The following is a 23,237-nucleotide window of genomic DNA, read 5'->3' as shown; positions in this document are numbered from 1 at the left end:
TCATCAGGCCTGTGTTACTAAAGACGATCTTAAACTCCTCTCCTTAAAGAGGATATAAAAGAGGCGATGAGAGATTTTAAATCTATGTTCCAGGAATTAAAAAATGACATCTCAGCGGTGGATCAAAGAGTAACACAGATTGAGGAAAAACAAGAGACACTTACCTCTGACTTACAGCATCAATCAAGTTTCCTTCAGGCCCAAGAAAACACTGTACACACTTTATTAGATAGAATCGAGGACCTCGAAAACCGCAGCAGGAGGAATAACCTCAGACTGCGCGGAGTACCTGAAGCGGTTTAACCTGCTGCTATTCAAGCATACATCCAAGATTTTGCAAAATACCTCAGAAACGAGGATTCTGGCCCAGACATCCAAATAGAAAGAGCACATAGGGCCCTACGCCCTAAACCCCCCGGAAGGGCCCCTCCTAGAGACATTATACTAAAACTTTTGTCTTTTAAAGAGAAAGAAGATATTCTACGTTTGGCCAGAAATAAGCCACAGATTGAATTTAGAGGTGTGGAATTACAAGTTTACTCGGACTTATGTCCAACTACCCTCCAGAAAAGGAGAGAACTCAGATTTGTTACATCCACATTGAAAGCCAACAAAATCCCATACAGATGGGGCTTTCCTACAAGCCTCATTGTCTCTAAAAACAACACCACACACATCCTTAGGACTCCTGCTGACCTGCCTGCCTTCAGCCAAGCATTAGGCATCAACATCAGACTTCCCTCTCGGGCCCCTGCAGTGTCAGAGGGCCAGGCTATGGGGGAGCCTAACGAGGCACACCATCCGGAATGATCAATGGACACCTCCTGGTGCCCACCTTCACAGCTGCTCTAAATTGCCCAGCTCCTATAGTGAGCTGGTGGACTTAATTCTACTAAATGAACAGTGGAGTGACGACTCAGATAAGTTAATTCTCACAAAATGTGGACATCTTGTGTTGAAATAATGTATAACTTTACAATGACTTTAATTGAGATACATTAATTGTGCCCAAGTAGATAGTTGTTACGAACAAATGCACCACCATAGCTAAGACACTTGTATGCATGTAGATGATAGGATAAGATAACAATATGATGGCTAAGGCCATTTCTTAGAAGCTCCCCATGAACTAATTAGAAAAACTAGGGACCCACGCAATACAATATAAGATCTTCTGACGTAATTGCAATAACCCCGTTGCTTTAACTCAAAATGTCTAATCAGATGTCAACATATTGACTAGGGCACACACCATGAGCTTTCCAACCAGTATCAAGAGATTCCCCATTTTTAATAGAATCCTTGGAAAGACTTAGTCCCAAGATAACCAAATTTACTTAATATTTACCCCATTTCCATTGTTTATGCTATATCTAATAATGTTACAGGTGTATTAATATTAGACAAACTTAAGATGATAAAATAGTCTCCTGGGTCGCTCCATAGACCACTATAATTCTGTAGGTCTCAATTTAAGTAGTCACAAATGTTTCATATCACTATACTCCAAGCAGTTAACTTTCGTGAAAATGTTTGATATTAGAGTTCTTTTCTTTATTTTGCATAGATAAAAAGTAAGTTGCAATAATGCAACTCCTTACTGCACTTGTTTCTATTTAACGTATTACAAAAGTCTTATGAAAAGTGTAGAATAGCAGGGAACACTACCCCTGCTTGTGTTTTATTTAGTTTGTATTTATTGTTTACCTTCCAGATACATACCTGTGTAAGTTTTATTGCTGAACTATAATTTGATTGAATTGTTCATTGCATAGGTTTGCTCTTACTTTTCTCCACTCCTAGACGACTTCGGTCGCCTACTCCCCTTCTCTCTTATCTCATCCTCATTCCCCACCTGCCCTTACTCCTCTCTTTGCTTTTCCCTCACTCTCCTCCTCTCATTCCTCCCCCCCCCCCTCCCCCTTTTTTTTTTTTTTTTTTTTTTCTCCCACCACCACCCCCATTACCACCAACATGACTCCACCACACAAAGAAACCGCCCCCCGACGTATAGAATTACTCTCTGTAAATGTAAAGGGATTTAACAGTCCATCTAAACGCTCCATGGTCCTACGAGACATACACAGACAGGGCGGACACATTGTCTACCTACAAGAGACACACTTCGCTGCTGGCCACGAACCCCGCTGGTATAGTCAACAGTATCCCACTGCTTTCTTTGCATCTGGACCACACAAAAAAAATGGGGTGGGCATTCTTTTTAGCAAGGACGTACCATTCCAACTTTCACAAGCACATAGAGATCCAGAAGGTAGATACCTGCTACTAACAGGACTGTTATATGCCAGACCCATAACTCTAGTCAACGTCTACTGTCCTAACCAAGCCCAACAAGCCTTTTTTCAAAAGGTCATCCATAAAATACTTGAACTACAAACTGGTGTAGTGTTCCTTGGGGGGGACTTGAACGCACCACTGAACCCTAATCTAGACACCTCAGATGGTATCTCTAGTGTGCCCCACAAGACCCTTAAACGTATGACATCATCACTCAGAGAAGCAGCATTACACGACATATGGCGATCACACCACCCTACATCTAAGAACTTTACATTCTTCTCCCACCCACATAAAAAATACTCGAGGATAGACTATTGGTTCACAGATGCTACTGGCCTCACAGTTACCACGTCCAGCAATATACTTCCTATCACGTGGTCAGATCATGCCCCAGTCACATGTACAATCCTATGGTCTGACACGCCCATCACGCCATATATTTGGAGAATGGATGACACCCTGTTAGATGATCCAGTCTTTAAACTAGAAATAGAGAAGGCTCTGACAGAATATTTCCAGATACATGAAAGAACGGAAACACCGTCAACCATGATATGGGAAGCCCATAAGTGCACTATCCGAGGCCTCTTTCTGAAACAGAAAGCCAGGATAGTTAAAAGTAGACGATTAAAATATCAGAAGCTCCTTACTGCGGTAGAGAACGCTGAGCGCTCACATAAGGCTATGCCTACTGATGCAGCGCTAGATAAGAACTTGACTCAAGCGAGAACGGAACTCCTGCAGTTCCTACAAGAAGACTACCAGAAAGCAGCCCTTGTTTTGAGACAACAGTTCTTCGAGCAGGGTAATAAAGCTGGTAGATTGCTGGCCAGGGCTGTTGCCCGGAAAAAAAAGAAACAATATGTACATAGTATGATACACCCAGATGGGAAGACTAGGGAAGATGGGAGATCTATCGCTGAGATCTTTCGCTCTTACTACGAAACCCTATACAATATCCAAAATAAAAATAGGGCTGAAGGTCCTGCCCCTACTCGGGAGCAAGAGACAAACAAGATACTGGAGTATCTTAATAGTGTCGATACCCCAAAGCTCTCCAACCAGGACTCCGAGACCCTGGACTCCCCGCTTACACTTATGGAAATTAAGCAAGCACTCAGGGATATATCTTCGGGCAAGAGCCCAGGACCTGATGGTTTCGGAGCCAAGTACTACAAAATATTTGGCGACATACTAGCGCCAAATATGATAAATCTTTTTAATCAACTATCAGACGACCCAATTCTGCCTAATACAATGCTAGAGGCCCACATTGCCGTGATCCTTAAGCCAGGCAAACCAGAAAATAGCCCAGAAAATTACCGCCCTATCTCGCTGCTTAACGCAGACGTTAAGATATTGGCGAAGGTACTTGCCAACCGCCTCAATAAACATCTTCCGCACCTTATCTCTACCGACCAGGTAGGCTTTACCCCAGGACGTGAAGCAAGGGATAATACCTTGAAAGTCCTTCAAATGATAACATTCGCGCATAACAACTCAGCCCCACTGGCCCTGATCTCGACCGATGCTGAAAAAGCATTTGATCGGGTCAGCTGGACATTTATGCGACTCACACTAGGAAAGTTCGGTTTCGGGCCCAAAATTACGAACTGTATAATGTCACTATACTCAACGCCCAATGCTAGGGTAAGAGTGAATGGAACCCTTTCAAATCCCTTTGATATTCGCAATGGGACTCGACAGGGCTGTCCCCTATCTCCCCTTCTGTTTGCTCTGACGATTGAAATATTGGCGACCAGAATTAGAGCAAACTCCGAAATTAAAGGAATCAATATAGGGGGCAGCACACATAAGCTTGCTATGTACGCTGACGACGTCCTCTTGCTGATATCAGATGTAGGGCAGTCACTTACAACAACTATTGAAGAGTTTACACTCTTCGGGGAGGTATCAAACTTTCTCCTAAATCCCTCAAAGTCCGAGATCATGAATATTACGATCCCAGAGGATGAGTTTGATAAACTGAAAAGAGGCTGCCCACTGAGAATTGCAAAAGAAAAACTGAAATACTTGGGTGTATTCTTGACACCCAGTATTAAAGAAATAGTGACCCTAAACTATAAGACCATCAAAAATGAGATCTGTAAAGATCTGTCCAATTGGAGAAATAAAACCATCTCCTGGCTAGGCCGCATTGGAGTGGTAAAAATGAATGTCATGCCCAGAGTTCTCTACATCATGCAGACTATCCCGTCATCTGCAGCCTCCCATATCCTGCACCAAATTCAATCGGCTATGGAGTCGTATATTTGGAGAGATCTCAAACCAAGAATCAGTAGAAAAACGACATTCTTGACTCGGTGTGGAGGAGGATTGGGAGTACCTGACTTGTTGACGTACCAAAGGGCTATACTCCTCCAGAGATTGGTGGAATGGTGTCAAAACTCAAACCAAAAGGCTTGGATACATGTAGACAATGCTATCCTAAAGAGAGGAAACTCAGGAGCCCTGGCATGGATTACTCCCGCCCACAGACCCTCTGTTATTAAGCTCTATCCACTCATGGACAGCGTACTAATGAACTGGGATAAACTGCTTAAGAAAACCTCTCACATATCTACCTTTATATCACCCGTTACCCCGCTTAAAGAGAACCCTGACCTAACCTTCTTGTCTGGTCTCCCCTCCACGAGGGGGTCCTATGACCTTGCTGACTCTGCCATATATAATATACTCCAACAGGATGGGTTGAAAACACAGGAAGAATTAAAGACATGGGATAATGGGATACTTACTTCATGGTTTAGATTAGCTCAGATCAGACACTACTTTGATACGCACAGAGACAAACATAATCTGACAAGACGTAAGACACACTTTGAAACTCTATGTACGATGACCCAACACCCGACTCACTTGATCTCTCAACTTTACAAACTATTATTACAGGGAGACAGCCACCTCCTCCCATCCTTTACGCTGTCATGGCAGGACGAACTAGATTTAGAGATAGACCACAAGGACTGGAGAAAAATCTTTGACCGAACGAGACGGGCCTCAGTCTCAGCCAAGATACAAGAAACACAATACAAATTGCTAAGTAGGTGGTACCTGACTCCCCACAGACTGAAACACATATACCCACACACTAGCGGGAACTGTTGGAGAGGGTGTGGAGAGGAGGGAACCCTTTTACATATATGGTGGACCTGCCCACTAATACGACCTTACTGGAACGATATACTTGCCGAAATGAGTAGGGTACTTAATATTATCATACCTCCTAACCCCTGTTATTTAATATACCACCAGTTACCCAAAATAATTGGAGAGGATAAATATCTTCTCCTCCTGTTGATGCTTAATGGCGCAAAAGGCCTAATTCCCTTATACTGGAAAAAACAGAGCACCCCCAATATCCGAGAATGGAAAAATAAAGTGACCGACTTACTGAGGCTTGAGAGATACCATTATCTAAAAATTGGGAAATTGGGTACACATGAAATGATGTTACTAACCTGGGAGGGACGTGGAATCTAAGTCTTCTCGCAGAGAAACACTGTAGCTACACTAGAAAAGGGAGTCCACCTTCTAGACTACACAACTCACACAATAAGTCCTTCGGCCCGCCACCCCCCCTACCCCACCACTCCCCCCCCCCTCCTTTTTTTTTTTTTTTTTTTTTTTTTTTTTCTCTCTCCCCCCTCTTCTGTTTTTCATTTCTTCACTTTCTCTTCTTCCCCTATCTCTCTTTCCCCCCTTCGTCAGAAGGTTAATCTATCTTATTCCTAACTCTTTCTCCTATCTGTTAGAGATATAATCCAACGAGAACAACTTATCCGACAGCACTGTGTATAAGTATGTTGTCGATTTGAAAATGTTAGAATTGTGCTGTTCTCGTTAAGTTGTATTTTTCATTTTGCATTTCATATTGTTTTAACAGAGAATCATCTATTGCGATGGTTCTTGGCGTATAAACAGTCTATGTGACGAGTAATAGTAAGTATAAACAGTACATGAGGGTTTTATACCTTATGTACCGGATGACATTCACTAGGCTGTGAGAATAGAATTATACATCTAGCACATCACGAAATGTATTTGAATAACTCTATCACCGCAAATGTTACATAATAATTTAATATTGTTTGGCAATGTACCTGTTCATATGTTTGCCTTTTTTCCTTTGTTATACCATTTCGATAATAAAGCTTATTTTGAAAACTAAAAAAAATGAGAATTATGTCACCTTTGCCAGGGTTGGCATCAATGTATGTGCCCAATACACCATTGGGCCAGGCTAAAAATAATTGCATGTCATGGAGGGGGATCTACCATGTATATATTCATAGTGAAATCAGTGGCCCAATGGTTATTAACCCTTTGAAAATATCTGTTACTTATTTAAAAATGAGAACTATGTCACCTATGCCAGGGTTGGCATCAATTTCTGTGCCAAAAACACCATTGAACCAGGCTAAAAACAATTGCATGGCATGGAAGGGGATCTACCCTGTATATATTCATAGTGAAATCAGTGGCCCAATGATTATTAACCCTTTGAAAATATATGTTACTTATTCAAAAATGAGAATTATGCCACCTATGCCAGTGTTGGCAACAATTTCTGTGCCCAAAACACCATTGGGCCAGGCTAAAAACAATTGCATGGCATGGAGGGGGATCTACCCTGTATATATTCATAGTGAAATCAGTGGCCCAATGGTTATTAACCCTTTGAAAATATCTGTTACTTATTCAAAAATGAGAATTATGTCACCTATGCCAGTGTTGGCAACAATTTCTGTGCCCAAAACACCATTGGGCCAGGCTAAAAACAATTGCATGTCATGGAGGGGGATCTACCCTGTATATATTCATAGTGAAATCAGTGGCCCAATGGTTATTAACCCTTTGAAAATATCTGTTACTTATTCATAAATGAGAATTATGTCACCTATGCCAGGGTTGGCATCAATTTCTGTGCCACAAGCACCATTGGGCCAGGCTAAAAACAATTGCATGGCATGGAGGGGGATCTACCCTGTATATATTTATAGTCAAATCAGTGGCCCAATGGTTATTAACCCTTTGAAAATATCTGTTACTTATTAAAAAATGAGAATTATGTCACCTATGCCAGGGTTGGCATCAATTTCTGTGCCAAAAACACCATTGGGCCAGGCTAAAAACAATTGCATGGCATGGAGGGGGGTCTACCCTGTATATATTCATAGTGAAATCAGTGGCCCAATGGTTATTAACCCTTTGAAAATATCTGTTACTTATTCAAAAATGAGAATTAGAGCACCTATGCCAGTGTTGGCAACAATTTCTGTGCCCAAAACACCATTGAGCCAGGCTAAAAACAATTGCATGTCATGGAGGGAGATCTAACCTGTATATATTCATAGTGAAATCAGTGGCCCAATGGTTATTAACTCTTTGAAATTATCTGTTACTTATTCAAAAATGAGAATTATGTCACCTATGCCAGGGTTGGCATCAATGTATGTTCCAAAAACACCTTTGGGCCAGGCTAAAAACAATTGCAGGGCATGGAGGGGGATCTAGCCTGTATATATTCATAGTGAAATCAGTGACCCAATGGTTATTAACCCTTTGAAAATATCTGTTACTTATTCAAAAATGAGAATTAGAGCACTTATGCCAGGGTTGGCATCAATTTATGTGCCAAAAACAGCATTGGAATAGGCTAAAAGCAATTGCATGTCATGGAGGGGGATCTACCCTGTATATATTCATAGTGAAATCAGTGGCCCAATGGTTATTAACCCTTTGAAAATATCTGTTACTTATTCATAATAGTAATATTTGTATTGGTGCCAACGTATGCCCTTTTTTCAAGTTTGTATATTCAATTATTGTATAAAGGGATTCCACCTCTGTGTAACTACATTATATGAATCCTATTATATAAATAAAACCTATAGTTTTTATTTTAAAGTCAATTTTTAAAGCAGTCTGACAAAAAAAAATGAATAAGAAACCGACTTCCATGAATAAGAAACAGAATTTCACGAATAAGAAACAGCTTGAATAAGAAACCAACTTCCTTGTCGTTCCTGCTTCCTGGTTTGCCCTCCCCTTTTCTCTCCTCCGAGTGCGGCGCTACCAGCTTCTGTTTGAGACAGCACACACACACAGCAGGAGTTATTTACAACCGATGAGAAAACTGATAAGGTAAGGGGGGGTTGTGATGACAGTGTTCTCTAAATTTGAAGTAAGTAAGGGACAGGACATACACCATTAGAAATGTTGTGAATGTGTAAGCAAGTTAGTATATGATGCACACATTTTATATATATACACACAAACGGAAATGTTTAAATATCCTTACTTTATTTCCTTGCTGTTTTCTTCCCTTGTGTTTTTTTTTTTACTATCAAATAAAATAATTTCAATGGGGAGCATAGTTGTACTTGGGAAACTGAGTTGTATAACCTTCTCAAGCTTAGCAGAGTATGTAGTTTTGTCAGTGTTTGTCTCCATTTAACTCTGGCTACACAATACTTTGTACCCTTATCAGCCAGAGATGACTAGTACCTTCTTATAAAATAACAGTTCCTTTATATTAATGCTTAGGACCCAGTCAGACAACAGTTGTCACCCATTTCTAGTGCCTCATTCCCCTTTTTAACATTTGTAGGGTAGAGCAAGTTTTGAACTTTGGCTGGGATAGTCCACAGAAAAAAAACAACTTGGTGTGCATATTTTTGTGTGTGAGCATATGTGTGTTTGTGTGTTTCTATATATATGTTTGTGTATTTCTGCCTGTATCTGTCAGGGTGTGTTGTGTGCCTGAGTGTTTCTGTGCGTGTGTGTGTTCTCCTTTCCTCCTTTTTCTTCCCTCCTCTCACTTACTTTGGAAATGCAATTGAAAAAAACTGTCATGTTACACCCTGACCAAAAATATTATGGCTGAAAAAGGTCTAAAACCAGGGAGTAACAGAATTTTGAGTGCCTAGGGCCGCATGAGACCTAAATATGCCACTGACAAAGTGTGTGTATCACTGTGTGACTGTGTGTGTGATATTCTGTTATACGTGTGTGTATCACTGTGTGTACAGTGTGACTGTGTGATATTCTGTTATACAGAGTGGGTGGTATTGTGTGTCTGATATTCTATTATACAGAGGGTGTGGTATTGTGTGACTGTGTGTGTGATATTCTGTTATACAGAGTTTGTAGTATTGTGTAACTGTATATGATATTCTGTTATACAGAGTGTATAGTATTGTGTGACTGTGTGTGATATTCTGTTATACAGCGTGTATAGTATTGTGTGACTGTGTGTGATATTCTATTATACAGAGTGTGTGGTATTGTGTGACTGTGTGTGATATTCTGTTATACAGAGTTTGTAGTATTGTGTAACTGTATATGATATTCTGTTATACAGAGTGTATAGTATTGTGTGACTGTGTGTGATATTCTGTTATACAGAGTGTATAGTATTGTGTGACTGTGTGTGATATTCTGTTATACAGAGTGTGTGGTATTGTGTGACTGTGTGTGTGATATTCTGTTATACAGAGTTTGTAGTATTGTGTAACTGTATATGATATTCTGTTATACAGAGTGTATAGTATTGTGTGACTGTGTGTGATATTCTGTTATACAGAGTGTGTAGTATTGTGTGACTGTGTGTGATATTCTGTTATACAGCATGTATAGTATTGTGTGACTGTGTGTGATATTCTGTTATACAGAGTGTGTAGTATTGTGTGACTGTGTGTGATATTCTGTTATACAGAGTGTGTAGTATTGTGCGACTGTGTGCGTGATATTCTGCTATACAGAGTGCCAAGTATTGTGTGACTGTGTGTGATATTCTGTTATACAAGGTGTGTAGTACTGTATAACAGAATATCACACACACAGTCACACAATACTATACACCTTGTATAACAGAATATCACACACAGTCACACAATACTAGACACTCTGTATAACAGAATATCACACACACACAGTCGCACAATACTACACACTGTATAACAGAATATCACACACAGTCACACAATACTACACATTATTAGTATTGTGTGTGATAATGTCTCTGTGTGTCTGTGTTAGTGTCTGTATTAATGTCTCTGTGTGTGTCTGTTGGTGTCTCTGTGTCTGTATGTGTGTGTCTGTATTAGTGTCTCTGTGTATGTGTTAGTGTGTGTTTGTTATTGTCTCTTTGTGTCTGTATTAGTGTGTCTGTGTTAGTGTATATTTGTGTCTGTATATGTGTGTCTGTATTAGTGTCTCTGTGTATGTGTTAGTATGTGTCTGTGTTATTGTCTCTGTGTCTGAAGTGGTTAGTGTGGGTCTGTGTTAGTGTCTCTTTGTCTCTGTGTGTCTGTGTTAGTGTCTGTATGTGTGTGTCTGTGTTAGTGTCTCTTTGTCTGTATGTGTGTGTTATTGTGTGCCTGTGTTAGTATCCCTGTATGTGTTAATCTTTAGTCGCATTGGGGGCCCCGACCAATGGTTTAAATTTCTAGTGGCCGGCACTGTGTGTATGTGTGTATGTATATATACACTACCACTGTTTGATTTGTTATGCAGAGAAACCAATGTTTGATTTGGTATGGAGCACTTCCTCTGTTTGATTTGCTATGCACCACTACCACTGTTTGATTTGCTATGCAGTACTACCACTGCTTGATTTGCTATGCAGCACTACCACTGTCTATTTTGCTATGCAGCACTACCACTGTCTGAAATGCTATGCAACACAATCACTGTTTGATTTGCTATGCAACACTACCACTTTCTGATTTGCTATGCAGCACTACCACTGTCTGATTCTATCTGAGTTATGATATAAAAATTTGGGTCTCATATCCCTTTAAATAGCAATGGGATTGTACGTAATGGGGGGGGGCAAAATGTATTCTCACCTGTGTGGCCAAAAATCATAGCACCGGCCCTGTGTGAGCTCCTTTCAAACACAATAAACTACTATCAGTTGCTTGTCTGATTATATTGTCCCCTATGTACTTAGTTGTGAACTCCTGTGCTGTTTCTAAGCTTACTTCCTTAGATACATTTGCATCCATAATTATACAACATAACTCAGAAACTATAGCTACTTAGGGCTAGATTTATCAAAGACCTTCTCCCATAATTACGTTCAAAATAACGCACATGAACTGATCGTCACATTTATCATTGCATTCTGCGCCTATAATTGTGCAAATATGAAAGAAACTTGTTCGCACTTCGCTTACATTCGCCTAGACACACAGGCGTGCTCCCGACAGTGCTAATACACATAGGAAACAAACGTAATTTTAGATGCAGACATAGAAATACGATTTGCTTGGTATTCATCATTACTTTTTGCCAATAGTGAAGTGTAGTCTCACCTCCAATTATTACGCCTCCGCAATTTCGCCATATATACATAGGCGAATCTCAGTAGAGCCAACATTTTTACATTTGTGCAGATGGAGTATTTTGTGATGTTAGCACATTTGTCCGTTGCTCGGCGCATGGAGGAGACTGATTCGGACACAAATATGCCCTTAAAAAGGCGCACACGGGTACCGAGACTTTTCTTGCTCCGTTGTGGTCTGCATGCTCTAACTGATTCTGAAATTAAAAAAGGAGGAGGAGGTGGAGGAAGAGGAGAGGTCTGAAGAAGGTAATAATCAATTGATACATCATTAGGCAGAAATAATGATAGATATATAGATAGATACATAGATAGAAGGTTTTAGACAGATATATATATATATATATATATATATATATACATACTGTACATGTTTATCATTTGACAGACTGATAGAGTTAAAATTATTTTTTTATTTTAGCAGGCAGCAGCTCGTCCGGACACCACCCAGAACCTTGCGTGGCTGAGGAGGAAGTTGAAGTTGAGAGAGGTGAAGGAGAAGAAGGTAATTCCATTACATAAATAGCTACATCATTAGGCAGAAATAAAGATAGATACATAGATAGATAGATAGATAGATAGACCAATCTATAAACTTGTAGATCATTGTAGATACTGATATATTTACATGAATAAATAATTAGTTAGCTGGTGAAATAAAGATAGACAGAAATATTGATGAAAAGATCGATCGATTCACAGATTTGTTTTTGGTTTTGCGAAACACAGTTAGATAAATAGATAGATGATAGATAGACCCGTTAATAGAGTTATAGAAAATTAGATTGCTAGATGAATAGATAGATATGACATGGTTTGCCATACAGTGAGATTAAGTTAGATAGATAACACAAACAATTAATACATATTTTTTATATATTGTAATGCGTACACATCAAAAGCAACCAATCAATTTGTTATAATGGTACATTTTTTCTTTCTTTAATACAGAAACATCAAGAAGAGGGGTTATTGTGAATTTTCTGGGTGAAATTGAGCGAAGAGTTCGCCAATTGTTAGATCTAATTCGAACAACAAGGGAAGCCTTTCAGAGGATTTAGTTTTTGTTTTGTTTTTTTGGGTTGTTATTATATATTTATTATTTATGAAAAATAAATAATTTTGTTTCAGTTAACATAATGTGTTGGACTCATTATTGCACATGTAAAATCACAATTCAAAACGTCACACTGAGCATAGTGATTTCACATAGCATAGGAGAGTTGAATTATGTAACAAAAAAACAAACGTTGTAGGATAGTACAACAGGACATGTAGCATTTGTATGCATTTGGCGCAGACAGATGAGAAAAATTTTACTTTGAACAATGATTGCAAATACATGTAGGATCTAATTAATATAGAAGTGTTAATTGAGTTTACACAATTAGAATACAAATACCAATAACCCTTTTCAGTGAATAGACTGCTTTTTTGTCTAAGTAAATCCTAATTAACACACACATATATATATATATATATATATATATATATATATATATATATATATATATATATATATATATATACATATAAATTGAATACAGTGTTTCAGGAAATGCTTTAATAGAGTACCATTGCAGTAGACATGCTAATACATGTAGTACATATCTAAAAATATTGATATTACAATATATTACTCATGAATACATTTGCACACATAAATGGGCGAAAATTACAATTAGAGGCATGATAAATACTGGGAAGTAAAATTGCGCTCAATGGGATTTATCATAATACGCCGCAGCTCGCCCGTTTAAAAGACTGTGTAATTGCGAGCTATTTAGTGATAAATATAGGCGCACATGTGCGCCGTCACAGAGCCGAGTTGAGGTGCAGTTACAGGCGCACGTATTAGACACTTCGAATAGCCCTTGATAAATCTAGCCCTAAGACTGATTTTGAATGATCAATTTGATCCAAAAACACTTTCCAATGTACTTCTATTATCAGTGACTTTGTTGTCATGGTATCCTATGTTGAAGAGCATATCAAGGTAGATAAGGCACGCAAGTCTGAAGCAGTATATGCAAGCAAACACTGCTGCCATCTAGTGCTCTTGCTAATGTATAACATTGTTAAAAAGCATTCTTGCTAAATTGCTGCCATATAGTGCTTCGGACAAGAGCGCTCCTGAGATTAATCTTAAAGGGACATAAAACTCGAAATCATTCTATTATGATTCACATAGAGGTAGAGGCCTCTAGTTATCAACGTGTCTACTTACCTGCCATCGCCAGCCCCAATACGCCCGCCTAAGCTTGCCTACCATCGCCGCCGCAGACCTGAAAAATCTCGCCAAAGTTATCAATAAATCTGTCAAAAAGCCGCGCACCAAGTACGGGGCGATGAGCAGCGGACTGTGATAGTTATCACTCATCCGATCTCGCTGCTCTTCAGCTTTTTTACAGCTTTATTAACAAGCTGTCACTAAGCACCCACACTAACTATACTGTTCTACCCCCTATACCGGCGCCCCCGGAGCCCCCCACAACTAAATAAAGTTATTAACCCCTAAACCGACGCTCCTAGACCCTGCCGCAACTCTTATAAATGTATTAACCCCTAAACCGCCGCTCACGGACCCCGCCGCCACCTACATAATACCTATTAACCCCTATCCTGCCCCCCTATACCGCCGCCACCTATAATAAATTTATTAACCCCTATCCTGCCCCCCCTATACCGCCGCCTCTGATAATAAAATTATTAACCCCTAAACCTAAGTCTAACCCTAACACCCCCCTAACTTAAATATTAATTAAATACATCTAAATATTATAACTCTTATTAACTAAATTAATCCTATTTAAAAATAAATACTTACCTTTAAAATAAACCCTAATATAGCTACAATATAAATAATAATTATATTGTAGCTATTTTAGGATTTATTTTTATTTTACAGGCAAATTTCAATTTATTTTAACTAGGTACAATAGCTATTAAATAGTTAATAACTATTTAATAGCTACCTAGTTAAAATAAAGAGAAATTTACCTGTAAAATAAAAACTAACCTAAGTTACAATTACACCTAACACTACACTATCATTAAATAAATTATTCCTACTTAAAACTAAATACTTACCTGTAAAATAAACCCTAAGATAGCTACAATGTAATTAATAATTACATTGTAGCTATTTTAGGATTTATATTTATTTTACAGGTAACTTTGTATTTATTTTAGCTAGTTAGAATAGTTATTAAATAGTTATTAACTATTTAATAACTACCTAGCTAAAAGAAATACAAAATTACCTGTAAAATAAATCCTAACCTAAGTTACAATTAAACCTAACACTACACTATCATTAAATTAATTAAATAAATTACCTACAAATAACTACAATTAAATACAATTAAATAAACTAACTAAAGTACAAAAAAATAAAAAAAATAAGTTACAAAAAATAAAAAAAATTAAGTTACAAACATTTAAAAAATATTACAACAATTTTAAGCTACTTACACCTAATCTAAGCCCCCTAATAAAATAACAAAGCCCCCCAAAATAAAAAAATGCCCTACCCTATCCTACATTAAAAAGTTAACAGCTCTATTACCTTACCAGCCCTTAAAAGGGCCTTTTGCGGTGCATGCCCCAAAGAATTCAGCTCTTTTGCCTGTAAAAAAAAAAATACAACCACCCCCCAACATTAAAACCCACCACCCACATACCCCTAATCTAACCCAAACCCCCCTTAAATAAACCTAACACTACCCCCCTGAAGATCATCCTACCTTTAGCCGTCAGCCAGCCGACCACCGATGGAACAGAAGAAGACATCCGGAGCGGCAGAAGTCATCATCCAAGGGGCGCTGAAGAAGTCTTCCATTCGATTGAAGTCAACATCCAGGCGGCGTCTTCAATCTTCATCCATCTGGAGCGGAGCCATCTTCAGACGAGCCGACGCGGAGCCATCTTCTTCCACTGCCAACTGAACGACGAATGACGGTTCCTTTAAGTGACGTCATCCAAGATGGCGTCCCTCAAACTCCGATTGGCTGATAGGATTCTATCAGCCAATCGGAATTAAGGTAGGAAAAATCTGATTGGCTGATTAAATCAGCCTATCAGATTGAAGTTCAATCGGATTGGCTGATCCAATCAGCCAATCAGATTGATCTCGCATTCTATTGGCTGATCGGAACAGCCAATAGAATGCGAGCTCAGGTAAGACTTTAGGATGACTAAGGTGTACACTGTCCCTTTAAGTGTAGCCACAAATAAGCAGCTAGCTCCCAGTAGTGCATTGCTGCTATGTTTTTCAACAAAGGATATAATAAGAAAAAAAGCAAAATTAGATAATGGAAGTAAACTGGAAAATTGTATGGTCTATTAGGATCATGAAAGACAAAATAAAAGTTGTATATGTCCCTTTAAAAATACTGTATTTGCATGTAATATTGTGGCTTTTCTAGCTGTTCCCAAACATTGTTGCTCTAAAGGGTATGACATTTTTTTATTATATCAAAAACATTTAATTAATTAAATCATTTTATTATCTCACTATAATGACTAATGTAATGTAATGCAATATCATTTTCATATTTATACTGCTTGAAAGTGATAAGGCTGGGAAAAAGACCTAGCCAGAAGTTATAAAAGCAGCGGGCTAAAGATCGCTGCTCTATAACTTGTCCGCCTGCTCTGAGGCGGCGGACAGAAATCAACCAGATCGAATACGATCGGGTCGATTGACACCCCCTGCTAGCGGCCGATTGGCCACAAATCTGCAGGGGGCGGCATTGCACAAGCAGTTCACAAGAACTGCTTGTGCAATGATAAATGCTGACAGCGTATGCTGTGGGCATTTATCGATGTGCAGCGGACATGATACGCTACATCGTATCATATCCGCTCGCACTATGATAAATCTACCCCTTGGTCTCTTTGTTTATAATGAACGCATGTTAAAGATTAACTGAACAGGGAAACTGAAGTTATCATCACATAATGCATAAAAGCCTAATTTGCTGTTGTAAATGCTGTAAATGTTTCGTTTTTTTATTTTAACTCCCGCGGCTGCAAGGTACACAAACACACAGGTACCAACACACAGTATTTTGTTTATCAACAGTCCTTTCTTGCACCAATTATTTCTAATTAATTAATTAACCAATCAATCAAATCAGCCAATAGGATTTCAGTAGCTCTCATCCCATTGGCTGATTTGAAAATATCAGCCAATAGGAATGCAAGGTACCCCAAATATAAAACGGGTACCTTGCATTCAATCTTGCGTGTGTGGCAACGATCGTAAGAAGAGGATCCTCCATGCTGGATGGCTCTGTGGTCGCCGGTCCTGTTCCGCGGTCACCTTCGCTCTGCGCCGCTTTTGCCCTGGATGAAGATAGAAGAGGTCCCTGCGCTGGATGAAGACCTTTAGCACCTGGAAGAAGACCTTCTCCGCCGGACTTCAGAAACTGTGAGTACCTATTTGGGGGCTAGGCTTGGGTATTTTGGGTGTTTTTTTATTTTTTTATTTATTTTAATGGGCTGCAAAAGAGCTGATTGCCCTTTTAAGTGCAATGCCCATACAAATGCCCCCTATGTTTTTTTTAGTGTTATGTTTTTTATTTTTGGGGGTTTGGTGGGTTGGGGGAGAATGGCGGATTAGGGGTTAATACACTTTATTGTTAGTTGCAATGTGAGGGAATGGCAGTTAAAAGGTTAATACATTTATTTTAAGTTGCGATGTGGGAGGGATGGTGGATAGAGGGGTTTTGATGTGTCGGGTTTATTTTTGGGAGGCGGGTTAGATTTCAATGGGAAAAAGGTCTCAAAAAGCTCTTTTTTCCTATTTTACACCTAGTTGAGCCGGTTGTGTTAATGTATCGGCAGCCCCCAACAGTGTATTAACGGTTTGCGCAGCCATTGGAAAATTGGTATTATTTAAAGATAGGCGGGTTTTGATACTTTCTATTGGACACGAAAATGTTTTCAGCAGCTGGAGTCCGGTTGCCAAAACTGAGTTATAACGGGCCGTTGGAAGCAGTTGGTGAACAATATTGCTTCTGACAGCATATTTAACGGTTTGCGAGCGCACGCAAACCTAATTACGGCTCAATAGAAACAAGACCTCAGTTGTGAATTCAGCTGTGTGCATTAATTACATGATTGCTTATCAAAACCAATGAACAATAGTTCCATGGGTTGGATAATTTCTTCACATAAAAATGTAATAGTGATTGGGCAAATGTGCATGTTTATGTTTTGCTGTGGCTTCTGGTTAGGTATATATTGTAACCAAGTTTGCAGCAGATTGAAGGCAAGCCAATCAGAAGTGAACGTCAAGGATGGATTAAAGGGACAGTCGAATCAAAATTAAATTTACATGATTCAGATAGGGCATGCAATTTTAAATAACTTTCCAATTTACTTTTATCATCAAATGTTGTTGTTCTCTTGGTATTCTTTGTTGAATGCTAAACCTAGGTAGTCTCATGTGCTAATTTCTAAGCCGTTGAATGCTGCCTCTTATCTCAGTGTATGTTGATATTTTTTCACAGCTAGACACTGCTCGTTCATGTGTGCTATATTGATAACATTGTGTTCACTCCCGTGGAGTTATTTATGAGTCATTACTCATTGACTAAAATGCATGTTTGTCAAAAGAACTAAGGTAGGGCTGCAACTAACGATTATTTTCATAATCAATTAATCGGCCAAATATTTTTTCGATTAGTCAACTAATCGGATTAAAACCCCAAAAATGTTTTCACTGTATTTAAAATCCAAGCTATTTTGCTTGCAGCAGAGAAGAGGCGCTCAGATGGCGTTGAGGTGCCTGAGATGATATAAGTAGGGTTTTGCCAATTTCACCAAGGGATATTTATAATTGTTAGCTTCACCAATGCAAGTGGCCTCTTAACAAGTAATCCTTGATGTCATTCTAGCTTAAAAATATCTTGAATATCTATGTGCAATGGTAAATATCCAGCTTTGAGGTTAGGGAAAAAATATCTAGTCAGCTCTTAAAATAACAGATATATAATTATAGAGTGTTCCTGGAAGTAACAAGAATGAATAGGAGGGATCCTGCGCTGTCCGTAATTTCACCTCGCACATTGGGGTATTACATAAACTCCGCTGGCAGTTCTTAAAGTGCCGTAAGTCTGATAAACTAGCGATGTCCAGAAATGAGCGTAACTACAAATTTCTGGAGTCGCCAGTGACTTACAGCACTTTAGAAACTGCCGGCACCTAAGAAAAGTAAAGAAAATAGAAAATATCCCGTAAAAGTCTAACACACCTCCCAAAAATAAGTCCGACATGTAGAACCCCTATATCCGCAATCACCCCCTCTCATTACTAATATTAAATGTATTAACCCCTAGACCGACAACCCCTCAAAACGCAATATGTCTATTTAAACTATTAACCCCTATATCCGCCATCAAACCCACACCCCAAGTAATAACTAAATTATTAACCCCTAAATACGCCAACCCCAACATCGCAAACTGCCTATTAAAAATATTAACCCCTAATCTGCCATTAACCCACAACGCAATAAACCTAATCAAGTACTAACCCCTAAACCGCCATAGCCCACAATGCAATAAACCTAACCCCTAACCTAACCCCCCCTAACCTAACCCCCCCTAAATAAACTTAAATTACCTAATTTAAAAAAATATTTAAGTTACTATTAAATATAAAAAAATTACACTACTTTTAAAATACAAAAAAACTAAGTATAAATTAAAAGGTCAATCTAATCAAAATTCAGGAGTAGACTGTCCCTTTAAGCAAGAATTACAGAAAATAAAAAATAAAATTACAAAATTTTAAATAAATTACACCTAATCCCTATGAAAATAAAAAAGCCCCCCCAAAATAAAAACACCCCCTAATCTAATCAACTACCAGTAGCCCTTAAAAGGACTTTTTGCAGGGCACTGCCCCAAGATAATCAGCTCTTTTGCAAAAATAACACACACAGCCCCCCTACCAGTAAACCCCCCCACCCACCAACCCCCCCCAAAAAAAATACTAACACTAAAAACGCTAAACTACCCATTGCTGCCCACCCTATTTAAATAAAATAAATCCCCCCAAAAAACCCTTAAAAAACCCTAAGTCTAAGCCCCAAGCGGTCATCACCTGTCGTGAAGTTCAGCGGAGAAGGTCCTGTTCCAGGCGGTGAAGTCTTCTTTCAAGCGGCGACCTCTTCTTTCTTCTTCCAGGAACCAGCCGGCGCGGAGCAGAGGGCGGAGTTGAAGACCGGCGACGCTGGAACTGAAGAGCCATGGAGCGTGGAGGACCCTCTACATACGATCTCCGCCGTACACTGAATAGGAATTCAAGGTACGCGATTAAAAATGTCATCCCTTGAATTCCTATTGGCTGATTTGAGCCTTCAAATTCAAATCAGCCAATCGGATGAGAGCTACTGAAATCCTATTGGCTGTTCAAATCAGCCAATAGGATTTCAGTAGCTCTTATCCTATTGGCATATTTGAACAGCCAATAGGATTTCAGTAGCTCTCATCCGATTGGCTGATTTGAATTTGAAGGCTCAAATCAGCCAATAGGAATTCAAGGGACGCCATTTTCAATCGCGTACTGGCTGTTTCCTGGAAGAAGAAAGAAGAGGTTGCTGCTTGGAAGAAGACTTCGTCGCCTGGAACTGGACCTTCTCCGCTGAACTTCAGGACAGGTGAGGACCACTTGGGGGTTAGACTAAGGGTTTTTTAAGGGTTTTTTGGGGGGATTTATTTTATTTAGATAGGGTGGGCAGCAAATGAGCTGAATGTCCTTTTAAGGGCAATGCCCAACAAATGCCCTTTTCAGGGCAATGGGTAGTTTAGCGTTTTTAGTGTTAGTATTTTTTGGGGGGGGGGGGGGTTGTGTGTATTATTTTTGCAAAAGAGCTGATTATCTTGGGGCAATGCCCTGCAAAAAGTCCTTTTAAGGGCTACTTGTAGTTGATTAGATTAGGGGGTGTTTTTATTTTGGGGGGGCTTTTTTATTTTCATAGGAATTAGGTGTAATTTATTTAAAATTTTGTAATTTTATTTTTTATTTTCAGTAATTCTTGCTTAAAGGGACAGTCTACTCCTGAATTTTGATTAGACTGACCCTTTAATTTATACTTAGTTTATTTGTATTTTAAAAGTAGTGTAATTTTTTTATATTTAATAGTAACTTTAGTATTTTTTAAATTAGGTAATTTAAGTTTATTTAGGGGGGTTAGGTTAGGGGGGTTAGGTTAGGTTAGGGGTTAGGTTTATTGGGTTGTGGGCTATGGCGGTTTAGGGGTTAATAGACTTTATTAGTTATTGCGGTGGGGGATTGTGGTTGACAGGTAGATAGACATTGCGCATGCGTTAGGTGTTAGTTTATTTTTGCAGGCATTTTCGGGAGTTACGGTGCTCTAACTCAGCGCAAGGCCTGCTACGGCTGCCTTTTATGGCGAGGTAAAAATGGAGTAAGATTTCTCCATTTTCGCCACGTAAGTCCTTGCGCTGGATATTGGATACCGATTTGCGATGCGGTTCTATGTTAGCCTATGGGAGTAAAAATTGCGAGCAACAGGTGAAATATACGTGCGTAACTTGTATGCTACGCCGTATATGTAATACCAAAATCGCGTAAATTCTGGCGGCGAAGGATTTTGCGGGCGACGCTGCATATGTAATGGAGGCCAAGAAGTGTAAATAGTAGAAATAAAAGGTTTGATGAGAACAAATTTATTTATGTCACCACCTATAGTCCGCAGTTCAAAGATATTTGTAACATAGTGGGGAAGCAAATTATGTATCCAAGGGCTGTAACTATGTGGCCAGACGTGGCACTACCTTGGGTAATATCCTATCACCTAGCGTATTAAAAACACAAAAGACAAATACCAGTAGTTGGCTGAGCGTGAAGGGACACTATAAATGCAACTTTAATAAATGTAAAGCTTGTAGCCACACAAGGCCCACAAAGAACTTCCAATCCAAAGTAACACAAAGGGTGTATGACCTGTCGGCATGCACAAACTGCCGCACAACACATGTAGTTTATTTAGTAGAATTTTCCATCTGTGATAGGCAATATGTGGGGTGTACAACAAGAGAGGCACACACAAGAATCAGGGAACATCTCAACAATATAGATCAGGGTGTGGAGTGCTCAGATTTGGCAAGGCATTTTGTCTACAAGCACCATAAGGTCACTAACAGCTTTGTTTGGCAGATTATAGAATGGGTCAAAGCCCCGTTGACGGGATAGAACAAATTAACTTTTTTATAGGGAAACCTTTTGGATTTTTAAACTCAGGACAAGGAAGCCCCTAGGTTTCAATATAACAGGGAATGTCATACATTTCTGGCAACATCATTAGCTGATTTTTCTACTGACTCCCATTGATGCCCATATAGCATAGGTGAGTTGTTCAATCTATTTAGTCCCTATTAATACCATTAGTAAATAGAGATAGCGTATTAAACTCTATCATTCACTCAAGACCAGCTTCCTAGAAAAACATATACTTTCAGCTTTTTGTATTTTTTTTAGTAGTCACTATTGAATAATTTGAGGATGACTTGTTAAGAGGACTATAACTAAGTGGGCAATATACACATTTGTTCACTTATTTCATTTAATTTGCCTAATTGAACACAGCATTCTTTTAATTATGTTAATTGTTAACCATATAAATTTCCGGTTACAAGCAGTCACAGTATTTTCTATGATTAAGGCGTCCTATCGGCGAAACGCGTAGTAGGTCTGCGCTGTTGTTCTTAACTGTGCTTTTATTAGCCACCGTTTGTTTTTCCTTGAATAAAGTTACTTTTTATGTGCGTTGGGGCTTGCTGGGATTTTTTTGTTGTATATGTATTTGGTACATACCACAATTTATTAAAAATATAAAAAGGTCAAACGCTCTAAGGACTATATACCAGTAACAGGACAAAGCCTTACACATTTATCAATACAATACATATAATCAGAAATAGCAAGTGAGCCGCTAATAATTGTACAAACAGATAATAGTGCACATCAATTCAAATAACAAATCCCATCAATCTAGGGCTATGTGTAAATACCACGCTTGGCACTATATCATGCAAAGGTTAGTCCCAAATCACCTGATTTAATATAAACAATCAAAATGATGATTCCTATTATTTCTGGGTTGCAAATAAGCAAGGAGTAGTTGTAAACTTAAAAATAAACTTATACTGTCCTGAAAAAGTAAAAAGTAAACGTCTGTTGATGTCCTTTAGGCTAAAGACATAACCATAAAACACAATACCATGTGCAGGAGCTTATTGGAGTTAAGCAGCTGGTGCCGTGCACAGACCACTCAATTGTAAACCAACTAATCGATTATGAGATTCATTGACAACTATTTTCATAATCGATTATTATCTATTATATCGATTAGTTGTTGCAGCTCTACACTAAGGTAAGGGTTGCAGTCTGCACAGGCTTAGACACAAGGTATTCACAGAGGTAAAAAGTATATTAGAATAACCATGTTGGTTATGAAAATACTCGGGAATGGGTAATAAAGGGATTATCTATCTTTTTAAACAATAAAAATGGTCATGTAGACTGT

General features: G+C 38.8%; 1 protein-coding gene across 2 annotated transcripts in view; it reads left to right on the top strand.

Moving 5' to 3' along the window:
* The window catches only part of LOC128639577 (glutathione S-transferase omega-1-like), a 117,951-nt gene that overhangs the window by 72,268 nt on the left and 22,446 nt on the right, over positions 1–23,237 (top strand). Inside the window, exon 1 of one of the 2 annotated variants that reach the window (XM_053691713.1) lies at positions 8,423–8,469. The exons of the other annotated variant lie outside the window; for it this stretch is intronic. The gene's annotated coding sequence lies outside the window, so the exon portion shown is untranslated. Of the gene's footprint in view, positions 1–8,422; positions 8,470–23,237 lie in introns of those variants that run through there. 2 annotated transcript variants of the gene reach the window in all.

The sequence above is a fragment of the Bombina bombina genome, chromosome 9 (assembly GCF_027579735.1).
Source record: "Bombina bombina isolate aBomBom1 chromosome 9, aBomBom1.pri, whole genome shotgun sequence".
Classification (NCBI taxonomy): domain Eukaryota; kingdom Metazoa; phylum Chordata; class Amphibia; order Anura; family Bombinatoridae; genus Bombina; species Bombina bombina.
This window is presented reverse-complemented; position numbering and strand designations above follow the sequence as displayed.